The 25439-nt window shown below is 44.8% G+C and overlaps 1 long non-coding RNA gene across 1 annotated transcript; it reads right to left on the bottom strand.

The window, feature by feature from the left end:
* Positions 1-1162: 1162 nt before the first annotated feature.
* Positions 1163-25117, bottom strand: LOC136619802 (uncharacterized). Its single transcript, XR_010791043.1, has 3 exons — positions 25071-25117; positions 1301-1389; positions 1163-1224 (listed from the first exon to the last, which is right to left on the bottom strand). It is a non-coding gene; the product is annotated as an uncharacterized lncRNA (long non-coding RNA).
* Positions 25118-25439: the final 322 nt, after the last annotated feature.

A 25439-nucleotide genomic window follows, 5' to 3' on the forward strand; every position in this document is an offset into this window, starting at 1 on the left:
AAATTGTAATAAATACCTATTGTTTGTGGTGTCGTACTGTCTCCGGGTGACCAGTGCAGATAGTCTTATCGCGTGTTCTATGTTTTCGCGCACAAGCGCATACTGAGCAAATAACGGATGTTGTGTAACACATACGCAAGCTTCTGGTAACATCTGTAGGACTACTTCGTGTTCTCGACAACAGACACACTCCGCCACTGTGGGCATGCAAATGCACTGCCCACAGTGACACCACTCTTTGTTGGCAAGCCTGCCATGGGGATCTTCAGTGGATCCTGAAGCACCCGCTTCTGGTGCACCCTGCGGATCGTTTTGAAAACACTGGAGACTGCTTATGTCCGCCTGAGCATATAGCGAGTCTGCCAGTTGTTGTTGAACCTAAGAAGGGATTAATATGAAGAATACTGTATTTAATGTTTTAGGAAAAAAGGAAGGGGTACATTTTTAATTGTATGGTGTTGCTGAAAGCGGCATGATTATCCTTATTAGGCAGGGCACAGATTCCTGTATGTATATGTGCATACATACACAGACGTACGTACGAGTTTGTATGTATATACACAGATGTACGTACGTGTTTGTATGTATATACTGACTTACGGGTGTGTATGCATTAACACGTACACGCGTGCGTACCAGTGTATGCCTAAACACGTACACGCGTGTGTCTGTGTGTATATATATATATATATATATATATATATATATTAAATATAATGTGTGTGTACACACGTAATTAAGTGTGACTGTATATACACATACACTCGTTCCTACGTGTGACTGTATATACACATACACTCGTTCCTACGTGTGACTGTATATACACATACACTCGTTCCTACGTGTGACTGTATATACACATACACTCGTTCCTACGTGTGACTGTATATACACATAGACACGTACGTTCGTGTGTATATACATACACACGCGCATGTGTGTATATACACACACACATGTGTGTATGTATATACACAGGTGTGTGTATGAATATACACACACACACGTGTGTGTATGTATATACACACACACACACGTGTGTGTATGTATATACACACATGAAATAATGTATTGAAATAATAAATTGTACAGGACTGATGCATAGTTGCGGTTTCAAACAATAAACAAAAAAATTTTTATACATATTTCAACACATACCGCCGAATAATGCCGAGTTTCGGGGAAATCCTCATCATTTTCCTCGCTATCAGATTAAAAGTCCTGCTAAAAAAAAAAAAAAATGTATTCTGTTTATTACCATTGGTTTGCTGCAACCTTTCTATTTTCAGCAAAAACTTACCTCTCCAAAAGAATTGGATGAATAATCAAGCTCCTCAAATTCAAGATCTTCCTGGTACATGTTTGTTCTTGAATTGTACTACAAAAAAACTTTTAAAAAAACAAAAAAACACCAAGTTAGTGGCACTTCAATAACAGTTATGGAAGCAGCAGCATTTTCTAATAACAATCTTTTAAAGGTCCATGGCAGGCATAATTTAGGCAAATTTTAGATTGATTACTGGGCGATTGTGGACAGATTGTTGATAGCTAGCATTATCCGCAGTCTGTAGGCAGATAGCATGCATATTGTATGTAGAATGCAGGTTAATAGTGTCGATTGAAGGCAGTGTTTGTGTGTAGATTGCATGCAGATGCTATGTCTATTCCATGCAAATTTTCCGAAGATTGCATGATAATTGTATGAATGAATTGTGCGGAATGTATGCTGATTCAAAGCGGTTTGCAGTCACATGCACATTGCAGCACATGGCAGGCACATGGAAGCACACGGCAGGCACAAAAAAAAAAAAAAAAGGCAGGCACATGGAAGCATACGGCAGGCACAAAAAAAAGCAGCAAACGGAAGCACACGGCAGGCACATGGAAGCACACGGCAGGCAAATGGAAGCACACGGCAGGCCCCCCCAAAAAAAGAAGCACACGGCAGGCACCAAAAAAAAAAACAGCACACGGAAGGCACAAAAAAAAAAACAAAAAAAACATGGAAGCACACGGCAGGCACATGGAAGCACACGGCAGGCACAAAAAAGAAAAAAAAAAAAAGGACATGGCAGGCACACGGAAGCACACGGCAGGCACAGAAAAAAAAGCAGCACATGGCAGGCACACAGAAGCACACGGCAGGCACATGTTAGAACCCGGCAGGCACATGGAAGCACACAGCAGGCACAAAAAAAAAAAAGGGAAGCACACGGCAGGCAAAAAACAAAATAAAACAAAAAAACACATGGAAGGCACACGGCAGGTATATGGAAGCACACGGCAGGCACAAAAAAACGAGAACACGCCAGGCACATGGAAGCACACGGCAGGCACCAAAAAAAAAAAAAAAAACCCCTGGCAGGCACACGGCAGGCACATAAAAGCACACGGCAAGCACAAAAAAATAAAATAAAATACACTGCAGGCACATGAAAGCACACGGCAGGCACAAAAATAAAGAAAAAAAAAAAAAGCCGGCACAAAAAAAAAGAAAAAAAAAATACACGGCAGGCACATGAAAGCAGACGGCAGGCACAAAAATAAAGGAAAAAAAAAAAAAAGCCCGCACAAAAAAAAATTAAAAAAAAATACACGGCAGGCACATGAAAGCACACGGTAGGCACAAAAAAAAAAAAAATAAGCACATGGCAGGCGAATGGAAGCAGGCGGCATGCACAATAAACACTGCAGTCGCGATAGCAGCACACAGCAGGAAAAAAAAAACGCAGCACATGGCAGGCACTATAAAAATGTAAGACACATTACTATACAGGGCATGCACAATACATTTTTCATGCACAGACTCACTGCATAAGGCAATGATCCTGTGCTAATAAAAGCATGAAAGAGTACCGCGGAAAGGTGCACTTACCTGCGCTTCTGTGTGGTCAAGAGATGGGAGAAACAGCTGTTTGCTGTTTTCTCCGGTAGACTCCACCTCCCGCTGTGACGCTTTCTGCCGACCAGCCAATGTGGCGGCTGGAGCGGCGTTTCATTCATTTGCAAGTGCACGCCTCCACCGATGACGTCAGTCACCTGCTCACGTGACCGGCGTCTCGGGAGCGCGCATGAAGGCCTCCAGGAAGAGTGAGCATTGCACCGTGGAACGCACCCAGGGACAACGCAGGCGCCATCTTACATGGAGAAGTTTAAAAGTTATTATTTCTGCTAAACTGTAAGTAGGATGCGGTTTATAACCGCTCAAAAGGGCTGCTTTATGACGGGGGGGTGACAGGGGGAATGGGCTAATAATATAAAATTTTGCGGTTTTGCCTCGGGACAACCCCTTTAAAACAAATTAAATTTCAGAAAAGCTTTGGGAGCTCAAGATGAATGTTTATGCGAAATCCAAGAAGCTGTTGTACAAACAGGTAAACTAAACATAATAATTCAAACTAATTGACTTTGAAGTTAATTTTTGTTTATTTAGCATCTATGAAAATATACCTACTTATCTTAACTCTAAGCTGCTCCATTACTTTACTGGGAATATAAAGTTTTGTGCTTAGCTTAAAGCCATATATAAAAGTTCTTCTAAATGTATATAGTATGATCATTTTCCTTAGGACTCTAAAATGTGGCAAAAAATGCCATTCTCACACCGTTATCCTACCAGCTGCAGGGTGTATTTTTTAGTGCTGTGCCACAGCTGCTGCAGAACATCAAAATATACACTATCAAAATAATTTTCAGACATGAATGTCTCTTTACTTCTAAGGCCGGAATCACACAGGCGAGAAACTTGCGCCAGTTTTCTGCGATGCAAGAGCCCGGAAAATGACACAACTATGAAATGTATTTTTTTCAATGTGTTTATTCCCATGTGCGACTTTTCTCTTTATGTGATCCTGCGAGAATTAAAAACCGCAGCATGTCCTGTCTTGTTTCAGAATGGTATGTCTTCTTGCCCATGTGTTCCTAAGGACCCTCTGTATTCTCGCATTGCCTTGTGTTGTCTTGCAATGTTTCTGTGATGCATTTTCATGCGTATTGCTATGGGAATATATGCAAATTTAAGCGGACGTGCTCATCAGCTTCTTAGCAGTGTGGAGGCCTGTTTGGAGCAGCGTGGAGGCAGGAGTTGTTGGCAACTTTCAAAAACACGACATACATTTATATAGACGAGGAGCACTTGATCTATCTGGTGCAGGGGCACCCCATCCTGTGGTACATCAGGAGAGTGGAGTACCATATCAGGAGCCGGAGGGACTTGGTGTAGGAGGAAGTTGCAGAGCTTCTTTTAGGGAAGCAGTGGGAGTCCCCACACTCCCTCCACAATACTGATGCCAGCCATAAGCCCCGTTCCCTGCAAATGATGCAACAGGATACCCGCCTGTATCACATCTTGTATCCAAGCTAAAGGCAGCCCAATAGGTTACTAGAGCCTCCATGCCCCCCTGTATCACAATTTACATCCAAGCTAGAGGCAGCCCAACAGAGTACTAGAGCCTCAATGCCCCCGTATCACATCTTGTATTCAAGCTAGAGGTGGTACAACAGGGTACTAGAGCCTCCATGCCCACCCATATCCCATCTTGCATCCAGGCTAGAGGCGGTACAACAGGGTACTAGAGCCTCCATGCCTGCCCATATCACATCTTTTATCTAAGCAGGAGATGGTACAACGGGGTACTAGTGCCTCCATAGCCACCCATATCATATCTTGCATCCAAGCTAGAGGTGGTACAACAGGGTACTAGAGCCTTCATGCATGCTGTACCACATATTGCATCCAAGCTAGAGGCCGTACAACAGGATACTAGAGCCTCTATGCCCACCGTTATCACATCTTGTATGCAAGCTAGAGGCAGTACAACAGGGTATTAGAGCCTCCATGCTGCCCTTATCACATCTTGTATGTAAGCTAGAGGTGGTACAGCAGACTACTAGAGCCTCCATGAGAAGGAAATATATATATCCTTGTAGGTAGATAAGAGAAAACAATGGAATATATACATTTATATAGATATAGTTATGTGTCTTTCTTTTTATATGTATACTAACTTTATTCTCATATGTACTAACTCTATGAAAAACTTAATACTTCGCCTTACATCAGATATGCCAAGATGCTTTGCAAGGCAAACAGAGAAAGAATGTCCAAAGAAACTGGATGAAGGTTAAAGTGAAGGAGAGAAGAGATATGGAGAATGCATGCTTAGCTGCTTTTTTAGAATTGAGTGGGTGATTCTTTGCACTGGAGTTAATTGAATATGTGATTTTCTGTACATAAGCCAGAGGCGCCATATCAAGATAACGACTGTTCAACTATGCATCTGAACTTTCACTATCTCAGGCCGGAAATCCGGACTTTCCATATATGGTTATACGGTGGAGTTGAGCCAATGAGCTCATCACCCATTTCTAGTTATGAGACCAAAGGGTATAAGATCCCATGTAATCTGTAATAAAGCGCGCGGCGCAGTCATGTCCCCGTGTGAGGAACTATACCAGACTTCCGTGTGTGGTGTTTTCTTCCTTACCGCCGGCAGCGGGGCAAGTGGGGTGGGCCTGATTGGTGCTGTACTTAGAATTTCTCTGACAAATGGTGCCGAAACCCGGGACGACAAAACCGGAGCCGTGCAGCCCTGTCCACCCGGATCCACGCCACGGGGGAAGCCGTCCTGCTGCAAACCGAGCCTGATCAACTCACAGAACTCCAGGTAAGACCAGCATATATTTATGTTGTGTTTTACACTGCGAGTCTTGCAGCAGGAGGGACTATCTGTGTTTTGTGACCGGACGGGTTGGGTTAAGAGTTCTACACGGTAACTCGTGTGGGCTTCGGGTTTGCCGTCATGGACCACTGACCGTGATATGCGCACCAATCGCTCACCCAGAAACTAGTCTGTAGTCTATTTGTACTTTGAAGTCCATAGTGTTTTAACAATAGTGGAGATTGTTGTATCTGCAGAATTTTTTTTCCTCTTACTTTTCATTTTGTCTCATAGTAGAAGGGACCCTCGGTTTTAGTTTAGTTAGTTAATGGTTTAGCAGAGGAGGAGATGCACTCTATGAGATAGGTCTCATAGAAGAAGGGACCCTCGATTTTAGTTTAGTTAGTTAATGGTTTAGCTGAGGAGGAGATGCACTCTATGAGATAGGTCTCATAGAAAAAGGGACTCTCGGTTGTTTTGCCTTATATATGGGGCTAACGATTTGATTTCAGAGAGATGCATTCTGTGAGGCTGGTTCCATAGGAGAAAGGACCCTCGGTTGTTTTGCCGGTATATAAGGGGCTGACAATTTGGAATTAAGAGGGATGCACTCTATGGAGCGTGTTATTATTATTGTTGTTGTTCTAATATGCGTAAGATCTTATTAAAGAAGACAGAGCCCTTTATGGGCCGCCGCCGTGCGGATCAATTGGTGGAGGAGAGACAGGAGTTCCAATGTGTAAAATGTAAGAAAACTTATGAAAATGTGTAACAAGGACCCGCACGGTAGATTACAGCATGGTGTCTGGGAGGAGGTCTTTAGGACCAAGAAGCGTGCCTTGAAAGACCAAGGTTTGCTAGAAAGTGCTGGAGTGAGGAGGAGAGAGAGACAGTCAGAGAAAGTTAAGTATGTACACATTATTTGTTTAGTAAAGTATCCGTAAGTGAAATGTTGGAAAGTACAGTAAGTGATCAAGAGGGTGTCGGGAGAGTGTCTATTGAAGGTTACATTGGCAGTTAGGTAGGGAGAGAAATATGGGGAACAAGCAAAGTCGAGAAGAAGGTTACAATGCATGTGATTTGTTGGCAAAGAGAGAGGAAAAGGTGTATAATATGTATAATCCATACTAGATGGATATATATATGTGTATATATGTATATACTGTATGTGCAAATGGTTAACTGAGCTTGCTTTTAGATGAGAAAGATTGTTTACATGAAGCTGCAGAGCTTGTGTTTAGTTTTCAAGGTCAAGCGATAACAAAGTAGAGAGAATGAAATAATGACCCTGGAAAATATCTTTGCTTGCTTAAATGGAATGAAAGCTTATAATGAATTTAATTAATTATACTGTCTTACAAGGCAGGAAATATAGCAATTTCTAAGGTATATTCTTACTTATACAGGGGTTGAAAATGCAAAACAACTCAGTCAGTGAATGCATATTCGGAGAGATAACAGTTGGTTTTACAAAGGTGGGGGCTTTCAGATTTCACTCCAAACTCAGGGTCACAGAAACTAAAATACTTTAGCGTTTAATATAGCATATAATAGCTTCAGTAAATAAGAAAGAGAGAATGTCTCAGTCACTCAGCAAACTTTTTTCACATAATTTGTCAAAGATAGCGCTCATTCACAATCTCATCTCAATAGAATCATGTACTTTATAACATTATAGCACTCACCTCAATGTTTTTCAACTGATGTATGTTTGTTTGTCAAACTTTTTTTTGTCTGTGCGTCTGTGTGTACTGGGACACCTTCAATAGGGGGTGACGGAGCAGACTTGAGCGCATGGATGGATGAAAGTTAATGCCCAGTGCTCAGGCTGTGATGAATGTGGGATGTGTGATGCAGATATTGACTAGGGATGGAGGTCCCCCCCATGCATGGGACTTTACTTGGTTGTGATGTGGATGCTTGGATGGTTAAGCTGAAATGAAGGTGTGAAAAAAAAAAGACGCAAGCGACCAACATCGAAGGGGTGGAGCTAGATGATGTAAAGGACGTAATGTTTCATCCCTCTTGTCCACAAGGGAGGGGGTGAGGATCTTGAGCAGCTAGTAAAAGTTTTTTTGTTTTTTTTTCTCTCTCTCAAATTTGATAAGACATTGCAGGCAGGATCAGATTAATAATGAATTTGCTTAAAGGATATCACATTTCCAATATTAATAGATGTTTGTAGATTATTCTGCCCCGATGTAACTCATGTCTCTGTTATTGGTGCTAACATCTTACAGGCCTTATCTGCATCCATCAAATCTTTTTACAATGTGATACTACCTTGAACTCGGCTACTCTTCTTACAATTGAGTATCCTGGTTCAAAGGGGGGGGGGGGAGGAGAAGGCATAGGTGATCTAGGTATTGCAAATCAGCCATTTTTAAATTTTTTGCAACAAGATTCTGATCTTTTTGAAATAGAATATCAGCCTGATTGTCTAGCATTGATGCAACAAGAAAATTTAAGTTTTAAAAAGTTACTGAAAGCCCTTGTTAACAATGCATATTTTGAGTTGTTTTTTATAGATGGTACCAGGGTGATTGACGACTCCACACTGGATATGTAGTGGTCACACAACAAGATGTCCTAAAAGCAGAATGCTCCGCATGTCGCAGTACAAGAAGCGGAACTAAAAAGGCCATCACTGAGGCGAGTAGAGTGGCCACAGGTAAGACGGCAACCTTTTACACTGACTCCCGGTATGCATTTGGCATAGCTCATGATTACGGCCCAACAGGGAAGGCCAGACAGTTTTTTACCTCAGCAGGACAGCCAATTAAAAATGATGCAGCGGTCTCACGGAGGCCCTACTTCTACCCGACAAAATGGAAAGCTCACATCAATTCCTACACCGGAGAAGCAAGAGGCAACACCATCACAGACCACACAGCAAAAGTAGCGGCCCTCAAGCCGTGGAAGAAAAGAAGAAAAGAAGAATTTAACAATAACTTTGGACTTTGACTAAACCTTGGACTTTGATATGATCTTGGACTTTGATATGAATTTGGACTTTGATACAAACTTTGAACTTTGATATGCTAAAGACTTTACAGTTACAAGCCAGCAAGGAAGAAAAGGAAAAATGGAATAAAAAGGGACGGCATATGGTGAACAGTCAACAGCACTTGCCTACCACGGTCCCTGTGCCCCATGATGGCCCAGCTGACGCACGGAAAGACGCACCTCTATGTCAACGCATGAACGAGGACGGGTGGCTCCTTGGTTTTCTGTAGCTGCTGCATCATTTGTCCAATTTTGCATGATCTTTGCCGTAAGCAACAGGGCAGAAGTAAATTTGCCACATAATACTTGCCTAGACCACTCTACCCATTTCAGGGATTGCAAATTGGCTACACTCAGCTCCCACTTGTTGGGAAGCATGAATATGTGCTTGTTGTTGTTGTTGATGTTTTTCAGGTTGGAGACCTACTCTGTTGCCAAAGTAAATAAGCAGGTAACCGCATAGAAGCTCATGAATGAGGTAATCCGCAGATACGGGGTACCGGAAGTGATTGAGTCAAACAAAGGTACACACTTCACAGGTGAAATAATGCAACACATCATGTCTGTTTTGGGTATATTCCAGGCTTTTCACACACCCTACCATCCACGGAGTAGTGGGAAAGTAGATACAAAAGGCAATGAAGAAAACGGGCAAATCTTGAATTGAGTGTCTCCCATTGGTTTTTCTTTTTCTTAGGAGGGTACATGCCACAGTATCAGAGTTTGGGGAATGATTTTCTTGTTAATTTTGTCATAGGTCTCTCCAAGGAATTGTCAATAATGCATTCTGCAGTCTCTGCTTTTCTCCCAGGTCCTACAGATGAGTGTCACAATCTGAACCCAGGTGACAGGGTCTATGTAAAAAGTTTGAGAGAGAAACCCTGTTTAAAGGTCCTTACCAGATGTTGCTTACCACCCCAACTGCAGTCAAGCTCGAAGGAAAGCCCACTTGGATCCACACTTCACACTGAAAAAACTCATGATCCTGCATATCCTTTACATGCTATAATGTGGTACAATTCCTCTAACACACACCTTTGACTACTGTACACTAGCCCCCTGTTTCAGAACAAATTAATACAATCAAATGTGCAATATGAAGAGTACACTGAGGGTAAGAATCCAACACCGCATTGTGCTAAGAGAGATGTTGACACTCAAGGTGGTAACTTTGATCCACATGTATACATAGATGTAATAGGAGTGCCAAGGGGGGTGCGGGATGAATTTAATTCTTGAGATCAGATTAAAGCAGGTTTTGAGTCCTTATTTGCTATTGTCACTGTTAATAATAATGTAGATTGGATGAATTATATCTATTACAATCGGCAGAGATTTGTAAACTACACCAGAGATTCTCTCCTAAGATGAACTGTCAGTGGACTTCCCATTTGCCTAGGGATAGTGCAGAAGACCTTAGCTTCCGGCAAGGGGACACCCTGTGGGGTGTTAACTTGTACAGATAGAGGGTATGGATGCCCGGAAATAAGCCCAGGGAATCCATGGCCTCCTTCTGAGGTGAGGTAGGGATCCCCCCTCCTAGGAGTAGGGACTTACGGGCAGTGGAGAAACCCTGACACAAGGGAGAGGCGACCGAGGAAGAGTGCAAGGTCTGGTGCTTGATCTCCGTATTAAGTTTTTAGGGGGGTTTGAGAAGGAAATATATATATCCTTGTAGGTAGAAAAGAAAACACTGGAATATATACATTTATATAGATATAGTTATGTGCCTTTCTTTTTATATGTATACTAACTTTATTCTCATATGTACTAACTCTATGAAAAACAATACTTCGCCTTACATCAGATATGACAAGATGCTTTGCAAGGCAAACAGAGAAAGAATGTCCAAAGAAACTGGATGAAGGTTAAAGTGAAGGAGAGAAGAGATATGGAGAATGCATGCTTAGCTGCTTTCTTAGAATTGAGTGGGTGATTCTTTGCACTGGAGTTAATTGAATACGTGATTTTCTGTACATAAGCCAGAGGCGCCATATCAAGATAACGACTGTTCAACTATGCATCTGAACTTTCACTATCTCAGGCCGGAAATCCGGACTTTCCATATATGGTTATACGGTGGAGTTGAGCCAATGAGCTCATCACCCATTTCTAGTTATGAGACCAAAGGGTATGAGATCCCATGTAATCTGTAATAAAGCGCGCGGCGCAGTCATGTCCCCGTGTGAGGAACTATACCAGACTTCCGTGTGTGGTGTTTTCTTCTTTACCGCCGGCAGCGGGGCAAGTGGGGTGGGCCTGATTGGTGCTGTACTTAGAATTTCTCTGACATCCATAGCCACCTGTATCATATCTTGCATCCAAGCTAGAGGTAGTACAACAGCGTACTTGAACCTTCATGCATCTCTTATCACATCTTGCATTCAAGCTAGAGGCGGCCCAACAGGGTATTAGACCTCTATGCCCACCCTTATGACATCTTGTATGCAAGCAAAAGGCGGTACAACAGGGTACTAGAGCCTCCATGCTCCCCCTTATCAAATCTTGTATGCAAGATAGAGACGATACAGCAGGGTACTAGAGCCTCCTTTCAAGGGGTCAGTTTTTCACAATAAATTATCCTTTTGCACTGATATTGTAATCACTTACTTGTATCAAATATCAGAGAGAAAGTTTCATTCCATTCCAACAACTTCTCTTATGGGAGAGATTGTTTTTTGACAATGAGTGTACATGGCGGATTCTAAATCTGTATGTGGGTTTTGAGAGCAGAATTCAACCTTTAAGACCTAAGGCAAACTGCACCAAAATCCATGGCAAAATTCTTACCATTTTGTTTTTTCATTAAACTAAGCTTTTTATGAAGGGGTAGAAGAAGAACATCTTTTGGGTCCACAAGAGGCTCAGCAACGACATTTTTCTCGGCAGAGTCAAGATTTATTGCAGGCCAGTCCGCTTGAATGTAATTTGATTTCCTATCCCTACTCCAAGTGCTGCAGACCTCTTTTCAAATATTTTCCTATCCCTACTGTCCCACATACATAAAAAGCAACAGTATTTAGTGTACCCCAGTTGCATTCCTAAGAGTACAACCATGACTTTTAGATTTTCCTCTTGTGTTCAGCATATTTGATTGAGTCGAGGAGGGCTGTCATGTTTGCATAAAAGTCTCCTTCACGTGAACTGCATGACCAACAGGAAAAGAAGGAAGACGGTTGCTGTTGTGAAGTAATACAGCTTTCAAACTAAGCTTGGAGGAGTCTATGAATAGCCTCCATTTAGTTGGATCATGGTTCAGATTCAAACATTTTATCCAGCCATTAACGTCGCAGCAAGCAACCAGATTGGTTTTATTCCGAAAAAAAGAAGCAGATCCCCCTGACGTTGGAGAAGACTCCATTGCTGTAGTCTTGACCCTAGAAGTTACGCCTTCTCCTTTGACAAGTCAAGCTTTCGAATGAGATCACTCAATTCCGCGTGACTCAGTCTGTGCCATGTATCATCTTTTACCTCAAAGTCAGGGTCATGGGATGTGGAAGGCTTGTTGAGTTCTTCTTTTTCCACACTTTCTTCAGTTTCTACTTTAAACTCATAATGTTGGGGTGGAATAGGAACTGGTCAACTATCTGAATGTGGAATAGCAGATGGAAGATTTGGGTATTGAACTGTTCCTGTTTTCTTCATTGACAATCCTTCCTTTATAGGCTGAGTCAAGCAGAAATAGCAGTCATCTGTATGGTTTGTAGGCTACTGCCAAACCATAGGCACGGCAAAAGCCATAGATAATTTTTTATTTTTCAGCCAATCTCGTAGTTTAACTGAGCAAGAGTTGAAACATATATGTGGAGCCCATGACTTATCCTGGTCCCCTACATTCATACCAAAATAATGCTGATAGGCAGTCTTTATAAGATTGCGTTTCTGAGACGAAAATGTTATTTCACCACAAATGTAACAAAAATTCTTCACTAAATTTACACATTTTTGTGGCATTTTGATATAGAAAATGTTACACTTCAAAGGCACTCCAAAACCAGAAATTCTGAGAAAAGGTAAAGCAAAAACAATATGAAACTCAGTCATAGCAACACTTATTAGGTTTATAACCTACAAACATATGGAGAACGTTGTGTTATGTCAGATGAGAGGTGTGAGAACTACCCCCACCCCAAAAAAACCTCCAACAAAATAAGAATGTAAACTCTAAGAAATGATATGTCACTGTATCTCCAAAGCAAGAGCTAATCGGTCATTTTTATGTTGATTTTTGAATTCAGCAGCTGAAAATACATAAGAATACGCTAATTTTGAGCCCGAAACAAAATCATCATTGGGCAGTGTAATCAATGTTAAATTTGTACGGCTTCTAAATGGTTAAAAAAACGAAAGCTTTTCAAATCTGCATCCAAAATAAGGTAAACGGATGGAAATATATATCCTAGCAAAAATGTGTACAGTATGTTTGTACATATTTATTATATTACAATTGAAAATGTGAAAAAATGAGAATTAAAAAAAAAATTGCCCAATTTTGGCGCTTTTAATAAATATACACAAATATTATTGGACTTCTGACCTAGTTGGGATAATTTGCACTCACAATGCCTAGGCCTGTGTTCCTTCCAGATTCCGTGGGGTCTGCTCTGACTCGTACTTTCGCTGCTGCAGGGAGGAAAAAGTCTCTCTGACGGCTGGGTCCACCATCTTTGTATCACTATCTCCCTGGCTTGTGATTGGCTCAGACTGGCTGGTCTGAGACTCAGCTTTCCCTCTTGTGTCCGATCTCTCCTACCACATCTTCTCTTCTCTGTCTCTCTCCCTACATTAAACTCTGCCCCCCAATCAATCCTAACCCAGACAGAAACCGCTCACAACACACAGAGCAGGTTAGGGTGACAGGGGTGCAAGAACATACAAGTTGGTTGGGACAACAATGACACAGACATACACATTCCACATGAGATAGCCAAACAAGAGCTGTGGGGGCCCCAACCTCAGGCAACTACAGTTGTTTGTCTATAATTGTCCTGTATATAACAACCAGTCCACATTTTTTACTAATTAATGTAGAAAAAGAGTTAATTACAAAGGGTTCACTTACTTTTTCTTGTAGCTATATGATATTAAAATCCCTTTTAATTCAGAATTGATCAGGAACTGTCAATCAACACCAGTGCACTGAAACTGCAAATATTAACCCCTTCAGCATTTGTATTTGTTGATGCACCATGCAGCTACAATGTATATATACATCCTCTACTTTAGCGGCACATCTTATCGTGTAGCTTTCTGCCAGTAGGTTAGCTCTTGCTAATAAACAGTGAGGAATGTAGTGGTCAAAATGAGTCAAATTACCAGCTAGCGACAGGCGAAACCAGAAAATTGAAATGGGGATCTTTGTTCTCAGGTCTTCTATTGATGATAGGCATGGGTGGACTGGCCAGTGAACTCACCAGGAAAATTCCCAGTGGGTCGATTGGGTCCTGGGGCCGGTGCTGGGGGTGACAATTTTTTTAAAATTTGACTGCAGAAGTGACATAAAATAAAAAAAACACATTTACTCACCTGGGTCTGTCTTCTCGGCTCATGGGCTCTGAAGTTCACTCAGCATTGGTTTTGCACTGATTTTCACATTACACGGTCACGTGGTTGCTACAATCAGTCTCCAGCCTCACCAATGCTAGGGACTGGCACTAGACGTAGCGATTACGTGACCATGAAACCCAGGTGAGTGTATGTGGTTTTTAATTTTAATGCATACAATAGGGGGCAAAGGGGATATTATTATTATGATCAGGAGGAGTATTCTTATTACCAAAAGAAGGACAAGTGAGGCATTATTTTTATTACCAGAAGGTGGCCATGAGGGGCATTATTATTACTGAACGGGGACAGTAGGGGCATTGTTACTTAAAGGAGCCCGTATAGGATTTTATTACTTAGTGAGAGTATAAAAGAAGGCACTTTTACTTTGTATGGGGCACTAAAAGTGGTACTTACTCTGTGGTGCCTACAGAGAGCACAAAAAGGGAATACTCTTATGCTTTATTACTATCTGGGCCACTCTGGATAGGAAGATTATGTAGAAGTATGCAAAACAAAGGCAGGTGGCTAGAAAATTGAGGAGTCACAGATGTCTATGTGTCAAATTCTGCAGACACAGGTTGTGACTGGGAGAAGTCATGATCGCAGTCTGGGCCATATGGATAAAAGGGAAGGGGTATTGGTATTCTTTAAAACCCTTTACTTTCCTAGCACATAGCCAGGTCGTTTCTGAACTGCTCATACTTGTCGAACGATCATATGATGTTGTCTACTGGTGGTCTGTCGAGGGGGTCCTGAGCCCAGTCCCCTTGTGTTCCCTTACACATCCACTGGTCCCAACACCTCCTAACAGTCTGGTCAGAACGGTCCAGGTGTCGGCAATTCCTTAATATGACCATCCAGCTTCTTACATCCCAAGAAAAACCTTCTGTGTGTCTTAGAGGCGTCTAGTGGTCAACAAGCTCTACACAAGCAGAAGAAGAGGTCACTGCACACAAGTAATCACTGCTAAAAGGGATGAAGCTGATTTTTAATCTGCATGAATTATTTTAGCTCCTGTTGTTCTAGCGTATGAAGCGGGGTTTTAAAAAAAAACAAGAAAAACCCCAACATATTCTGACTCTTCGAACTTCGCGCCAGTGTGTGTGAGCGTGAAAAGACGGGTCCTGCCGTAACTCTTCTTGCACACAACATGCGAGCGTCCCGGTAGTGGAAACTAAACCAGTGATCAGTGGTTTCGTATCGTCCCATCATGCGGCCACATAACGGCCCGTGTGTTGAGGCCCTTACCAAGGATATTCATCGGGGATCTTACAAGATGCTATATAATACAAACCTGCAGCAAGATAGTGTTACATGAGACTGGATTTATCACCAAATCACAGCAAAATCATGGAGATTCTGATCCTGCCCTTATACTTTGTATTACTGGTCAGCATTATTATAGTATTACTACTGCTGATTCCGGAAGGTCTCAGATGCTCCTCGAATCGCTTCTCTAAGATGTGACAAATGTCTTCTCTAGCAGTATAAGGCTGCTGTCACGCCTGCGTTGGGGTCGCTTCAGGGTTTCCGTCTCTCTGCTCCATTTTTGGAGAAGAGAAACTGAAATAAAACAGAAAACAACGAATCCATTTTTTCCCCATTGATTCCAATGGGGTTTCAATAAAGCAGAAAGGCTTCCGTATGCTTCCATTTCATTAGATTTTCGTTTCTTTGGATGATAAAATAGCGCAGTCTGCAGCGTGATTTTTCTGTTTAAAAAACGTAGGCCTGACAGAATGAAGGCAAACAGAAGCCTTTCTGTTATTTTTCAAACCCCATTGAAATCACTTGGGTAATAAATCATTTTTTCTCTCCTCTAAAAATGGAAACCGTGAACTGACCGTCACGCAGGTGTGAGCGCGGCCTTATTCTGTAATCCCTGTGCCTCGTGTTTTGTATGTGGGATATATGTGTTTGTCAGAACTTCCAAGTCATTTCATGTTTTAGAATCTCAAACATTTTGATCTTAATTAGAGATGAGTGAACCTACTCGTATTGAGTAATTACTCGATCGAGCACCGCGATTTTCAAGTACTTCCGTACTTGGGTGAAAAGATTCGGGGGGCGGGGGGAGGCGTGGCGGAGCGGGGGATAGCAGCAGGGAACAGGGGGAGCCCTCTCTCTCTCCCTCCCCCCCCCACTCCCCGCTGCAACCCCCCACTCACACACGGCGCCTGCCGAATCTTTTCGCCCGAGTATGGAAGTACTCGAAAATCGCGGCGCTCGGGCGAAAAAAGGGCCTGGCCGAGTACGCTCGCTCATCTCTAATCTTAATGTAACACATACAACAACAGTAGTTTCAGGCTTCCCTCACACAGGCGTTGTGGTAAGCGCTACGATTTATATTGCGGGGCTTTGCAGCATTTTACTTTAGTTTTGATGAGGAACGCGAAACGCTCAAAAATAGAACAAACCCTGCTGGAAAATCACAGCGCTAAAAGTCACTGCAATCGAGCGGCTGTCTGAGCGGTCTAATCGAAAACAATGGGAGCGCTATACCGCGATGCTGAAAACGCCGCTCTAGTCGTGGTAAAAAATGTCTCTATGAGGGAGACCGTAGGCAGGTGTGAAAAATGCTGCAAAGTGAGAATGCTTTCAGAAAGAGAAGAAGTGTTCTCAGTTTCATCAAAAACCAAAATGCAAAGTGAGTGAAGAGAGGAATCTAAATCAGTATTTGGTGTGACCGCCCTTTACCTTCACAACAGCATCAGCTCTTCTAGGAACGCTTGCACACAGTTTGTGAAAGAGCTCGGCAGGGAGGTTGTTCCAGACATCTTGGAGAGCTAAGTACAGATCTTCTGTGGATGTCGGCTTGTGAAACCATTGGTCACGTTTTGCGGGCGTGATTTTAATCGCTTAGTAAGGTTGGACTTGATGGATATTTGTCTGTTTTCAACCTGCATAAACCAAGTAGCTGAAGAGTTTGTGCCTGCTGCTGACGTCTCCTGATGCCCCCCACCGATGACGGTTGTCCCACCAGACCCCTTGTTCCCCGTCTTCCAGTAGTCAGGCCATATTCAGCGTCAGAAACATCCAACACGGACTTCAATGGAAATCCATGGCATAAATCTGCATGTTAACGGTAGATCTCTGACATGGATCTGGATTAGAGCTGCCGTACGTACGCACACCAACTACTTGCATTCAGTCTGTATGTGGATACACCGCTGCGGAATCCACATCAACAAGGGACATGTCACTTCTCTTCTTTCCATGAAGCCTTTGGGCCATGTGCTGTCTGTGGTAAATCCCGGGCAGCACATGACCCCATTATAGCCTATGGGTCTATGCAGATTAACGAGGACCGCTAACTCATCGCATGCTCTATTCCTGTCCGTATCACGCTGATGCATGGCTATGTGCTATATCCAAGTGAGTCCGACAGCACATGGACAAGTGTCCGCGTGTTGTCCGATGCAAGTTAAACCCCAATCACTCGGGCGCAACTTGCACACACGGTAGGTGTGCACACAGACTAATGCAGATTCCACCATGTGAACACGGCCTAATGGATACAAGTAGTAATCTTGTATATACTCTATGCAGCACTAGTTACAGGAGGTCCAACCATGTGAACACGGACTAATGGGTACAAGTAGTAATCTTGTATATACTCTATGCAGCACTAGTTACAGGAGGTCCAACCATGTGAACACGGCCTAATGGGTACAAGTAGTAATCTTGTATATACTCTATGCAGCACTAGTTACAGGAGGTCCAACCATGTGAACACGGCCTAATGGGTACAAGTAGTAATCTTGTATATACTCTATGCAGCACTAGTTACAGGAGGTCCAACCATGTGAACACGGCCTAATGGGTACAAGTAGTAATCTTGTATATACTCTATGCAGCACTAGTTACAGGAGGTCTAACCATGTGAACACGGCCTAATGGGTACAAGTAGTAATGCTGTATATACTCCATGCAGCACTAGTTACAGGAGGTCCAACCATGTGAACACAGCCTAAAGGGTACAAGTAGTAATCTTGTATATACTCTATGCAGCACTAGTTACAGGAGGTCCAACCATGTGAACACGGCCTAATGGGTACAAGTAGTAATGCTGTATATACTCCATGCAGCACTAGTTACAGGAGGTCCAACCATGTGAACACGGCCTAATGGGTACAAGTAGTAATCTTGTATATACTCTATGCAGCACTAGTTACAGGAGGTCCAACCATGTGAACACAGCCTAATGGGTACAAGTAGTAATCTTGTATATACTGTATGCAGCACTAGTTACAGGAGGTCCAACCATGTGAACACAGCCTAATGGGTACAAGTAGTAATGCTGTATATACTCCATGCAGCACTAGTTACAGGAGGTCCAACCATGTGAACACAGCCTAATGGGTACAAGTAGTAATCTTGTATATACTCTATGCAGCACTAGTTACAGGAGGTCCAACCATGTGAACACGGCCTAATGGGTACAAGTAGTAATCTTGTATATACTGTATGCAGCACTAGTTACAGGAGGTCCAACCATGTGAACACGGCCTAATGGGTACAAGTAGTAATCTTGTATATACTCTATGCAGCACTAGTTACAGGAGGTCCAACCATGTGAACACGGCCTAATGGGTACAAGTAGTAATGCTGTATATACTCCATGCAGCACTAGTTACAGGAGGTCCAACCATGTGAACACGGCCTAATGGGTACAAGTAGTAATCTTGTATATATAAAGCTGAAAGCCCTCACTGACTCACTGACTGACTGACTCACTGACTGATTGACTGACTCGCCAAACGTTCTCCAACTTCCCGATATCGTAGAAACATGAATTTTGGCACGAGCATAGATTATCTCCAAAATAGGAAAAGTAATTGGGTCCCAACATGATTATTCAATTCTAGCGCAAAAGAATTGGCGTCGAAATTTTACGTACATAATCTAAATCTGTCACTTCCCAATGTCATAGAAACTTAAAATTTGGCACGGGCATTGATTATGACATAAATAGGAAAAGCTAATGGGTCCCAACTCGATTATTCAATTCTAGCGCAAAAGAATTGGCTTCTAAATTTTTCGTGCGGAATGTAATTTTTTCACTTTCCGGTGTCATAGAAATGGGAAATTTGGCACGAGCATTGATTATGTCATAAACAGGAAAAGCTAATGGGTCCCAACACCATTATTCAATTCTATGTGCAAAAGAATTAGCGTCCAAATGTTACGTAGATAATGAAAATCTCTCACTTCCCAATGTCATAAAAACATGAAATTTGACACAAGCATTGATTGTGTCATAAATATGAAAAGTTAATGGGTCCCAACTCGATTAGTCAATTCTAAGCGTAAAAGAATTAGTGTCCAAATTTTATGTACGTAATCTAATTCTCTCACTTCCTGATGACATTTTATATAAAGGAAACGTTGCATGGTTTCCTCCACGTGGTGTTTCCTGGGTAACGCAGAGAACTATGCAAAATGGTGAACATATGTTTTTCTTCAGTATCTCTAAAGTAACCACGATTTCGTAAGATTTTCCGTGTGAACACCAGATAAACACCAGTACCAAATTAACTCGGGCAAAGCCAGGTATATCAGCTAGTCTTGTATATACTCTATGCAGCACTAGTTACAGGAGGTCCAACCATGTGAACACGGCCTAATGGGTACAAGTAGTAATCTTGTATATATTCTATGCAGCACTAGTTACAGGAGGTCCAACCATGTGAACACGGCCTAATGGGTACAAGTAGTAATCTTGTATATACTCTAAGCAGCACTAGTTACAGAAGGTCATGTGAAAGACCTGTGGATGTGAGGCATTTTCATGTGGCAGCAGCGCCAGCCCCATTGAAAGCAGTGGGAGAACTCTGGGAGATTCTCTGTGACAGCAGCAGCAGGGGATTCCTTCATCCCCGCAGGGAATCGCTTCACCCCAGTCAGGGCTGAAGGGATTTCCCCACCACATCTTAAGGGATTCCCCGAGAGGATGAAGGAATCTCCTGCCGCTGCTGTAATGGAGGATGACCGAGTTCTCCCATTGCTTTCAATAAGCAATGGGCGATATCGCAGCCAGATAGAACATGCTGCGATCTGTTTCTCACATAGCACCGTGCTGCCATGTGGGATAATATCTCTCATGTGTATGAACCTATTAAAATGAATGGGATTCATGTTTGTGCATCTCGCAACGCAGAAATCTCACCCGATCTTATCAGCCGTGTGAAACTGGCCTTATTCTTTAGTTGCGGGTTTGTAACTAATTGCAACCTCCGTCCCCCGGAGACTGAACCTAGCTATCGGGTTGTTCAATATAAAGTTGTCTTCAGGTCCTTTTAGACGAGCCGATTCTATTATTGTTCGACCGGGCGAATGGCGTCACCGCGGCCTCGTTCACTTGTGCTCTCTGTTTAGACAGGCAGATCCATTGTTGAATCATTCAGTCTGTATAAACGGAACAATAAGTGAAGGAGCCGATGGTGGCGTATATGCTTGCAGAAAATGAATGAAACGCGAATGAATATCGTTTGTCGTCCAGTCGTTGGCTCGCGTTTAGACTGAACGATTTTTATTCACTTTCGCTTGTTTGAACGATAATCGCTCCGCCTGTAGGCACCTTTAGGCCTCATGTCCACGGGGAAAATCAGGCCCGCTACGAATTCTCCATGGAGAATCTGCAGCGGGTCCCTCCTGCCCCGCGGACATGAGCGCTGAAAATCAGAATAAATCAGAATTAACTCACCTCCCGCACGCTCCGGATACTTCCTTCGCCGCGGCGTCATCTTCTCTGCGTCGCGGCCGGATCTTCTTTCTTCGGCCCGGCGGATGCGCAGGATGACGTCGGTGACGTGCCCCGCGCATGCGCCGTCCCGAAGCAAAATGATCCGGCCGCGACTGAGAGAAGATGACGCGGCGGCGAAGAGAAGAAACGGAGCGGGTGAGTAAAATCTGATTTTTGTTTCCCGCGGATCCGGACGGCTTCCATAGGCTTCAATAGAAGCCCGCGGGAGCCGTCCCCGCGGGAGACCCGCATGAAAATGGAGCATGGTCCAGATTTTTTCATGCTCCATTTTTTTTTTAAAATCACTTTTATTGACCATCCGCGGGTATTTATCTACCCCGCGGGTGGTCAATGCATCCCTATGGGGTGCGGATCCGCGTGCAGGAGAAGAGTTAAAATCTGCTGCGGATTTTAATTCTTTTGCCCGTGGACATGAGCCCTTAGGCCTCATGTCCACGGGGAAAATTAGGCCCGCTACGGATTCTCCATGGAGAATCTGCAGCGGGTCCCTCCTGCCCCGCGGACATGAGCGCTGAAAATAGGAATTTAAAAGAATTTACCCATCCGGAGCGGTTCGGGAAAGTCTTCTCTTCCTCACGGCCGGATCTTCTTTTTCGGCCGGCGGATGAACTCGGCACGTCGCCGGCGCCGGGTTGAACTCGGCGCCGGGCACATCCGCCGAACCGAAGCAAGAAAGATCCGGGCGTGAGGAATAGAAGACCTTCCCAGTCCGCTCCAGATGGGTAAATTCTTTTAAATTCCTATTTTAGGTCTCCCGCGGATCCGGACGGCTTCCATAGGCTTCAATAGAAGCCCGCGGGAGCCGTCCCCGCGGGAGACCCGCACGAAAATGGAGCATGGTCCAGATTTTTTCATGCTTCATTTTTTTTTAAATCCCTTTTATTGACGATCCGCGGGTATTTATCTACCCGCGGGTGGTCAATGCATCCCTATGGGACGCGGATCCGCGGGCAGGAGAAGAGTTAAAATCCGCTGCGGATTTTAATTCTTCTTTTGTCCGTGGACATGAGCCCTTAGGGAACTGGGCTGTCATTATTCCGACTACCTGGAGAGGGATGCCCTGCCTGGGGGGCTCATACATTTGGCCCCAGCATGGCCGGTAGGCTGCAGCCGCCTGAGGGAAGAGAGGAAGACCTTCAGCTGACGCCAGGCCCGGGAGCGATGGCCAACATAATGACCATATTTGCGCATGCTTTTGCGTACCTAAAGCAAAGGTGTAATAGAACGTCAATGTATTTACTCCGATGAGTGCGTTTTGCACGAGGATTTTGCGTACTTGGACAAAAGTAGGAACTGTTGTATTTTCCTGTGGTTTGTGCAGCAAAGTCCCCCAGAGAAGTCTATGGGAGGAGCGCAAATACGCAAGAGGGAGCGTGAAACACTGCGCAAAACACGGGGAATACAACACATCTGGAGCTTATAAAGCTAAATGGTTTTTTAATCCACGGAGGGGTGTGTCGTGTGACCTGGCCCTGCGTTCGCACAAAGTACAGAACTACACGCAAACACGAGCGCAAATATACTTAATTCACTATAATGCGCTGCGGCGAGTGTTTTTCTGCATATGGTCGTGTGAAGAAGCTCTAAGGCCGGGCTCACACGGCCAAAAGTGTAAAGCGCAGCGTGGAGCCGGCTGTGACCCTGCATATGGCGGCAAAATCCTACTGCACATGACTGTGTACTCACGCACCCCGCCATGCGCAGCACACCTGTGTCTTTTTATACTCCCCTTAGTGATGATGCGTATACCCCCGCCCGTATGCATGTAATTGTATATACATACGCGTATATATGCTTGGCAATAGAGAATAATGGGCTCTAACTCACGTATTAATGGTGCTTGTGTATTACGCAGTTCCTTCTGATAAGCGTACAGCAATGTAAGTGATGTTGAGTTACCGCGTATCGCACGGCGTACAGATCCCATGTAATACGCTGTAAACATACGGATGTGTGACTAGCCCTGAGACAGGCTGTGAGGTAACAGCCATCGCAGAACCCTCAGCCACCAGCCATGGCTTCTTCATCTGCCCCAATAGGGCCACCAGCTGCTTCCTACAGAATGGGGGCCGCTGCCGCAGTGTGTGAACGGCCGTGGGAAGGGGACTGCAGCCGTCTGTCGGGACATGTATTCTGTAGACGGCCCCTGTCGTGACATCCTCCAGGCTGGTGACAGAGCACAGCCCTCCTCCTCGGCTGCCTCACTCTCCGCCTCAGTGCTACAGTCTCGGACAGAGGACATTACTCCGGTGATGGGAGCCGGGCTGCTGACAGGAGGATGCGGCAGTCATCACTGGCGGGGAACACGGTGAGTCGGGGGAGACGGGAGGATGAGCTGTGATATATATTGTGCAGGGGCGTAGCTAGAGGCTCATGGGCCCGGGTGCAAAAGTTTAGCTTGGGGCCCCCTTCCAGACCCGTCCACCCACCACTCCTTTTCACAGCTACTCCTTGTATATCACTTTTAGCTACATTACTGTTTTTTTTAATGACCCATCAATGGATCATTAGTAATCAGGGGTTTTAGATTTTTAAAACATCCAGAACACAAGCCTCAAGGCACGCTTTGCTTCCTCAGGAAAGAAAAAAATAATTCTATATACACATACATAATACAGGCACACATACATTGGAGACAGCATGAGCTAACTTTTATCACATGTTAGGGCTCATGTCCACGACCAGGTTTTCACCACGTATTATGCACACGTGGTAATCCCAGCATGCTCTCTTTCTCTGCGTACCACGTAACGTGAGCCCTGTACACTTGTATGATACACTGCCCATACACATTACATTGTTTTCATACGCATTGTCACTCTAAACAGAGTGGGGAATTAAAAAAAGAATCCCCCTGTGCATGTGCAGTGCTACACAAGGCCATATGTGGTCCCTGCCGGCAGCGTGCATGGTTGGGAAATGTGTGAGATGCCGGTGGTCTCCCACAGTGTTGTAGGCTTACAGCTGTGGCATTGAGCCCTCAGTCACCAATACAGCGGCTCGGTTCTAGCATACCTCTAATAGTGAAGTCAGGTGCCGGCTCGCAGAACCCCCCTCACTCACCCCCACTCCCCATCACACAGAACCCCCCTCACTCACCCCCACTCCCCATCACACAGAACCCCCCTCACTCACCCCCACTCCCCATCACACAGAACCCCCCTCACTCACCCCCACTCCCCATCACACAGAACCCCCCTCACTCACCCCCACTCCCCATCACACAGAACCCCCCTCACTCACCCCCACTCCCCATCACACAGAACCCCCCTCACTCACCCCCACTCCCCATCACACAGAACCCCCCTCACTTACCCCCACTCCCCATCACACAGAACAACCCTCACTCACCCCCACTCCCCATCACACAGAACAACCCTCACTCACCCCCACTCCCCATCACACAGAACAACCCTCACTCACCCCCACTCCCCATCACAGAACCCCCCTCACTCACCCCCACTCCCCATCACACAGAACAACCCTCACTCACCCCCACTCCCCATCACACAGAACCCCCCTCACTCACCCCCACTCCCCATCACACAGAACAACCCTCACTCACCCCCACTCCCCATCACACAGAACCCCCCTCACTCACCCCCACTCCCCATCACACAGAACCCCCCTCACTCACCCCCACTCCCCATCACACAGAACCCCCCTCACTCACCCCCACTCCCCATCACACAGAACCCCCCTCACTCACCCCCACTCCCCATCACACAGAACCCCCCTCACTCACCCCCACTCCCCATCACACAGAACCCCCCTCACTCACCCCCACTCCCCATCACATAGAACCCCCCTCACTCACCCCCACTCCCCATCACACAGAACCCCCCTCGTTTCCCCCACTCACCATCACACACAGAACCCCCCTCACTCACCCCCACTCCCCATCACACAGAACCCCCCTCACTCACCCCCACTCCCCATCACACAGAACACCCCTCACTCACCCCCACTCCCCATCACACAGAACACCCCTCGTTTCCCCCACTCACCATCACACACAGAACACCCCTCACTCACCCCCCTCCCCCCTCTTAATCATACCGAGGACGTTCCCTCTCACTGACTGCACTTACTTTCACTATGGTCTCTGCGCAGGCAGCCCCTCTTGCACATCGACGTTTCCTCCCAGGAACTCCGCTCAGACTCCTCCCCTCTGATGATCTCTGTGCTGGAGAACCAGATGGGGGAGGGGTCTGAGCGGAGGTCCTGGGAGGAGCGCCGATGTGCCCGGAGAGGCTTCCTGCCTGCGCAGAGACCATAGTGAAAGTAAGTGCAGTCAGTCAGTGTCGCCTGACTGACTGCAAAGTAAGCCCCGTGGGCCCCCTGGGGCTCAGGGGCCGGGTCGCAACCGCACCCCCAGCACCCCCTATATGTACGCCAGTGATATCGTGTATATCCCGACAGACAGACAGACTGCTGTGTGTATATACTGTATGTGTGCA

Source organism: Eleutherodactylus coqui, chromosome 3, assembly GCF_035609145.1.
Source record: "Eleutherodactylus coqui strain aEleCoq1 chromosome 3, aEleCoq1.hap1, whole genome shotgun sequence".
NCBI lineage: Eukaryota > Metazoa > Chordata > Amphibia > Anura > Eleutherodactylidae > Eleutherodactylus > Eleutherodactylus coqui.